This window comes from Paralichthys olivaceus, chromosome 21 (genome assembly GCF_024713975.1).
Source record: "Paralichthys olivaceus isolate ysfri-2021 chromosome 21, ASM2471397v2, whole genome shotgun sequence".
Classification (NCBI taxonomy): Eukaryota; Metazoa; Chordata; class Actinopteri; order Pleuronectiformes; family Paralichthyidae; genus Paralichthys; species Paralichthys olivaceus.
In genome coordinates, this window is record NC_091113.1 from 17,027,463 (window position 1) to 17,034,883 (window position 7,421).

Genomic DNA, 7,421 nt, shown 5'->3' on the forward strand with positions numbered 1-7,421 from the left:
TCTACTTCGAATTATTCTCCAGAGATGGTTTCCGTCATTTACGGTAGTTCCTCATCCCCTGATGCATGTAGATGTAATTTTCCGCTGAGTTTGGTTTAATTCGTTATTTGATGTTATAGAAATGAGATGAAACTTCATAATTGACAGCTGAGACTGACTCGCAATTAGTCCAGCACATGTATCGATTTTGTGGCTCCATCCTCGATTGCTACTGGGCAGACTCTTACTCCAAATGACGAAATAGTGGGAGGAAGTGCAAACGTCGTCCATCTTTATATACAGTCTATCATCCGACCCTGTGATAACCAGCCCTCAATATAATTGATATAGAAAATAAAACAATATAAAATGTGTTACCCTTCTATCACACATACTGATAATAATAATGAAATAAACCGGAAGCGAACAAAAGCTCCAATCTTCCTTGCCTTGATGAAACATGTTATGAACTCTGGCAGCCCTTTATAGACCATGTTAACACTCACCACATATTAAACCTATATTTGACATGCTATTGAACTTCTCCTTGTCTTCGAATTTCATTATTCCCCATTTTATCCATATATTATCTGTTTATTTTGCATTTAATTAAACTTTTGTATATATTTCTCTGTTTATATCTGACCTGCCTGAATTTGAATAAATAAAAACCTTGAAAATAATGTCTCATAGGGACTGACTTCTGCACTCACTCACTGCTGTGATAGAAATGAGAAATTGGCTCAAGGTAATTCCCTTTATAAATTCCTGCTCAGTTCACATGTTGATAAGAATCTGCGTCATGTCTGTTTGTCTCTATTTTATTTATTATTTGCTAAAAAACCCAATAAACAGTTGAAAGGGAAATAAGCAGACCGCACATTAAATAATTGATTTTCTGGAAACGTCACATCAGATCAACCAACACACAGATAGAAGCGCTCGCACGGTGGCATGGAAATTAAAGCTGAACGTGGTTCCAGATGCATTAACATGGAGAGAGCAAAAAGGCTGCAAATTAGGTTGAAAGAAAGTCTTTATTTTGGTTTGACCTTCCTCCTCTCCGCATCCCAATAAAATCTCAAAGTACACCTGAGCTCATTCAAGGGCAAACACTTGAAAGAAAGAAAGAGGGGGAAAAAAACAGCACTATAAATCTCCTGCCTTTCCTTGAAGTCTCATGCTTTGACAACAAGAGAGCGTGGATTCCAAGCTTCCCTTTTTCAAAAGGGAAAGAGGGCTGGTAAACATTGTGCTTGGCTTTGTTTCAGTGCATTCCTCTCTCCTCTCGGCTGTCTGACTAGTTGTTGTAAGTGTAAGGAGACTCCAGTCAAAGAGCTGAGGGTCTAATAAGCGGAGTATGTCAGAGAGCACTGTGGTCAGTACATACCTGCCTCACAACTACTGTAAGTGCTCCAGCCCTGATGATTCTTACTCCAAGGAGACACATTTTAGGCTTCAATCATTTTGGACATTCACACAAGACTTTGTAGATATAATCAAACAGCCTGTCACTGTTACACATATGTTTTTTTTTTTCTTGGAATGTTTTCAATCATCACAAATCAGGTAAATGCATAAGAGAAAGCCCTCGGTGCACCAAGCAGCCCTCTCTAATCCAACACTGCCACCCCTCGTTCAGCTCACGCAAGTACATGGACTCGGGATTGGCATGCGTTTACATGCAAATGAAATCACTGTAATACCTTTAGTCACAAAGTGTAAAGAATGGCTATGTTGCACATTCTATAATGACAATCTTATCTCATAAGTCCACTGATTAACATTTGGATCACGGATAATCTTCCTCTGGGTGTGAAAAGCGCAGGCTCAGGGAACAGAGCAGAATGCCAATGCAGCCGCATGGGAGATTTGGAGGCTGCATGTGTGCAAGTCAACAGGGGGTCAGTGCGATTGTACCACCAGTCCCTCCGCGCACTCTGCAGCTGCATGCAAACATCACACATTTGAAGTATGTACATGTAGGACATGAATAAAACAGCAGCCTGGCAGGAAATTAACAAATGACAGGGACCCACTCGGGCTTCCACATAACATATTCATCTAAGGCAACTTAACATTTCTGTCTGATTCTATCACCCGCTTTCTTCTAGCACCTCTCAGACTTTAAGCATATACAGTATGTGTGTACTCATCACCCACTGCTCTGTATGCCGAAGCCTGCGGAGGTTAACCAGACACATGCCTGTTGAAGAAAATTAGAGAGCAAGCAGCCGAGGAAACAGAAAACAGTCATTAAAAAAAGAGAGGAAGAGGAGGAGAGAAAGTGGGTAAGTGAATGAGCAGCAGAGGCAGTCAAGCTCTGCAGGAATTATTGAGGAGCGTCTGTTGGTTCGTGTCTGCATCCTAAATAATGGATGAGATCCTTCAATGAGATAAAAACAAAATTCCACGCCGTTACAAGGACATAGACCGCCATGAATACTAACGACTCCTGTGAGTTTTCATTTCGTTTACTGTGTGATCATGCGAGGCCCTCGAAGCCATCCGAGTGTCAGGCGCTCATAAAGTTGTGTATCATCACCTTCCTGGTGTAAGGGATCTCCTGCACTCTAATGAGGTGGCTGCTGCTCCGGCTGTCACATAATAAGATGCCTACATTCTTCATTCTTCTCTGTTCTCATGAACACCATACTGTTTCTGTATCCTATGCTACAAATCATTCCTCTGGTTTTCTTATTTACATAAAAAGTATGAGGGATACATGGTGATACAGCCTGTCATCGTTCTGGCCATCTGCGAAACTTGTCAGTCGGGGCTCATAATCATAGATTCTATAAAGATAGACGGCATGCCAGCCCCTCAAAACACCTGGACCATTCCCTGGTGACTGGCTGCAGTATCAAATCAAATCAAATCAAATTTTATTTGTATAGCCCAAATTCACAAAACACATTTTGCCTCAGAGGACTTTACAATCAGTGACACCCTCTGTCCTTAGACGCTCGGTTCGAGAGAGGAAAAACTTGCCCACAAAAAAACACTTTGGTTTGGATGAAACCTCAGGGAGAGCCACAGAGGAGGGTTCCCTCTCCCAGGACGGACAGACGTGCAATGGATGTCACGTGTACAGAACAAAGCAACAGAAACATATTGTACAATTACAATGAAAGACAATGATTACAGTAGCCGTGGTTAGCAGTGGTGGTAATATATATAGTGGTGGGTTATAACAATGCTACAATAATATGCAAGTTAATATTAATGTTGTAGAATTATGACGAATAATAATAAGAGTGGTGGATGTCAGGTAGGGCCATGGCAGTGTTGGCAACCACGATCCATGACCTGGAAGTCTCTGTGGCGCAATCGGTTAGCGCGTTCGGCTGTTAACCGAAAGGTTGGTGGTTCAAGCCCACCCAGGGATGGTTTTACTACTGTAGCTGGAAATACTGATTACATCACGTGGACTTAAACTACCAACCTGTCAGAACTTAAATCTAATTGGATTTAGGCCAATCACGTTGCTCATTTCCAGTGTGTGATTGGATGACGTACTACTGGAAAAGAACTTTCAACTTGTAAAACTAATCAATAATAACTACTGAGGTGCCCTTGAGCAAGGCACTGCCTCCCCCAACATCTGCTCCCCGGGCGCTGGCAACAGCAGCCCACCGCTCATGTATATGTGTGTACATCTCTTCATTATAGACATCTGTCAGTGTGTGCTTCTATGCGTGTTTCACCCAGGTGCCAACTGGATGGGTTAAATGCGGAGAACAATTTCATGTATGCGTGTAAAAGTGTTAAACGTGACAATAAAAGTATATCTTAAAGCAGCCATGATCCAGTATAGGTCATAAACTCCTCCTCCATGTTAGCAGATGGGACATTGGCTAAACTAAAAAGTTACAGTATTGTGTAGTTGTGATGTATATTCAAGTGATGATGCTGGGGTAACATGCCATAAGTGACAGCAGAGATTGAGTTATGATTGGATGAGAGTGTGTCAGCAGGACCTCAATACTGTGGCTGCACACCACGATCGTTACTGCAAAGACTCTGGCTCCAAATCATGCTGTGAGCGTAACATGGCAGTATACATATCCGAGATCTTGTGGCCTCATTTTATAGACTGAGAGGAGGAGGAGACATGTCGTCCATGGTCATTTTCGGTCAATAGTCATCAAGACAAGGAGATTGCATGTCCTGTGAGTTCATGATTACATTCTCTGTAATTGAACATTTTCTCATATCAGTTTGATTAAAACGATAATCAAGAGCTACATACAAACAAAATTTGTTGTATAACGAATGATTAAAGATCTAATGTTAGCATATTTCACAGATCAGATCAGAGTCTAGTGGCAATAGAGCTCTAATAATACAGAGAGGCTTCACTACAACTGTATCCGGCTGAAGTGAATGCCCCGAAAGTGGGTGTGCTCCAGTGGCCGATCACAGAAGACCGTTATGATTTCTGTCATATGCCACCTGTCGAGCAGATTTTTCTCAGACTTTCTTCCTGCTCCCAGACCTACATCTATTTCCCTTTCCCCGAAACTAGGGCAGCTACCCAAAAGTCCAAACGATCTCCTCTCTGAAACACTATTCCTGCATCGTGATGGAAACCGTCATGAAGTCAAGGAAAGATGATGGAGAAGATTTGAACAGATTGTACGGTAATCTGTACTGTAGGCTGTGCACTGACAGTTATAGTAAAGTTTCCTGTCCAAAAGTCCTGACAAAAGGTGTTTTCAGAAAATTTAACCATCAGATACTCACAGGAAATAACAACCGAATAGATTTAATTGAAAATGGAAGTAAAACAAACAGGACTGAAATGTTGAAATAATAATATAATCGTAAGAGTATATTATTGGAGAAAACATAACATAAGTGGAGGAAAATCTTTTTTTGTGTGCATTCCACAATTGGGGATTGAACTGACTTTTATTTTTGGATATAGTTCTGATGATAGTATTTATATTTATGTTTTCAAGATGATATTGTGAACTATAAGTTTACCTTATATTTACATGGAGGGGGGCCCTCTCTGTGGAGGCCGTCGTGTTTTTTCTGTCGTCCAAACTGGACAAACTAAAACCTTTTGAGTTTTCGTGACAACTGAAGTTCACCACAGGTTCTCTTTCATGTTGGGAAGGGAAGGGTGAGATGAGGAGTATTCAGCTGCAACATGAAACTTCACCTCTCGATGTCAATAAAATCAACACACTGAGCCTTTAAGAACCTTCCTTAGCAAACTGGTCGATTCTAACACACCCTAGAACTTCCCCACAGACCCTCATTTAGGATTATGTTGACAACACTTGGTCACATTACTGAAAAGCAACATTTCTGTGGCCCAGACATTGACACGGTAACTATGGGGATATGTCCATACTACATTCCCAAGGAGCTTTCATCTGCCATGTTGGTTGTTGTTTACACCCCCTTCCCCAAACTGAATGTGACATCCTACACTGTAACATCCCAGAGTTTTCTACATGATCCTCAGGGACTTCAGTCACATGAAACTGGGCCAAACTCTCCCCACTTTCACATAGCTTGTGTGTTGCTTCCAGAGAGGAGACAGGTGCAGTAGAATACACCCTACCTGGTTCCTGCAGAAGGCCCATCCCAGTGGCATAAGCATCTCGAGGTACAGTGGTGTCCTCACATACTCCGTGCATACTCTATACATGCTTTGCTCAGTTTGAGCGATGGCTGCCTAGAAGGGACGTTATTCATAGGTTATGTTCCCTCGAGGGGAGGAAGAGACACAACACAAGCTCCTAAGAAGCAGCAGTGAACAATTCTTAAATCCACTGATGTATTTATTAACAAAACGCTTAGTATTCAACAAAAGCAGCCTTTTAGCTTCAGGGCGGACTGAGGCCAAAATAAAAAGTCAGCAATGTGTCATCCCGATTGTGTAGGGATAGAGAGGTGGTTTACAGGATTCTGGTCAATGCAACTCCTCCTCTCGCTTCTGATGTCCCTCCAGTGAACATCCACACCTCACAGTCAGTCAGTCCGACAAAATTACACAGTCACTTTATATTTCATATGTTTTATTATTGATTTATGCTCCAAGATCCTAATAAACTTTATTGTTGTTCTTCTCCTTAGTTTTAACACAGCGGAAATTCATGATCTCCCTCTGTTTTACCATAGACGGAGAAAAAGAGAAGGCCATGGGTCAAGAAGACACCAAACGCCTTCATGATTTTCCAGAGGGGGCAGAGGACAAAAGTCATGGCAGAGCTCAGAAACTCAGACTGTGTGGTTGTCTACAAAATCATTGGACAGAGATAAGGGGTCTTTACTCTGTATGTTTGAGACTATCTGTGTCAAACAAACTTTACCACAGTTTGGCAAAAGATATATGGGCTTAGGGCCCGCCATCCATCGAGCAGTGTCTAAGACAACACTTCTTCAAACTATAATTATTGACATCTCGTATAGTGTGTGAGTATTTGCATGTGCACCCTGACGTGACTTTGGAAGTGTCTGGTTAGTTCGTTGCAATAAACTCATTCAAACCCACAAGTCGCAGTTTCAGTCTCCTCTTTATATCACTCACATTTGTCATATTCATGTAAAGTAGCAGACAGCTATGTGTTTACGTACAGCTCAGTTTTATTAATTGAGCAGTCTGGGACCACACTGCCTATGCTCCCTGTGTGATCAGCAGACATGCTGGCAGTGTGGCCCGGGCGTAAGTTAACATTAAGTTAACTTTCAGAGGTCAGAGGAGAATGGGCAGAGTGGTTCGAGATGATAGAAAGGCAACAGTAACTCAAATGACCACTCGTTACAACCAAGGTATGCAGAATACCATCTCTGAACGCACAACACGTGGAACCTTGAAGCAGATGGGCGACAGCAGCAGAAGACCACACCGGGTGCCACTCCTGTCAGCTAAGAACAGGAAACTGAGGCTACAATTCACAGGCTCACCGGAATTGGACAATAGAAGATTGGAAAAACGTTGCCTGGTCTGATGAGTCTCAATTTCAGCGGTGACATTGAGATAGGTAGGGTCAGAACTTGGCGTAAACAACACGAAAGCATGGATCCATCCTGCCTTGCATCAACGATTCAGGCTGGTGGTGGTGGACCACAACGACCACCATCACCATTGTCTTCATTTATTACAAGAACTCAGCAATTTATTAATATATCTAGTCATGTTGTAGATCTATACATTGTTATTGTTATGGTTAGCCTTGATTTTGATGGTGCCAAATTGTTACCGGTCTCTCTCTCTCCACCTCATCTCTCTCTTCTCTCCCCCGCTCTCCACCCATCTCTCCTTTCCTCCCCCCTTACTTTTCTTTCCTCACCCCAACCGGTCGAGGCAGATGACCGCCCACATTGAGCCTGGTTCTGCCAGAGGTTTCTCTCTGTTAATGAGGGAGTTTTTCCTCTCCACAGTCGCCTGTGCTTGCTCATTGTGGGAACTGTTGGGTTTCTCT

At 42.4% G+C, this 7,421-nt stretch overlaps 1 non-coding gene across 1 annotated transcript; it reads left to right on the forward strand.

Moving 5' to 3' along the window:
• Positions 1-3,294: 3,294 nt before the first annotated feature.
• Positions 3,295-3,368, forward strand: trnan-guu (transfer RNA asparagine (anticodon GUU)). Its single transcript has one exon. It is a non-coding gene; the product is annotated as a tRNA-Asn (tRNA).
• The last annotated feature ends 4,053 nt before the right edge of the window (positions 3,369-7,421 follow it).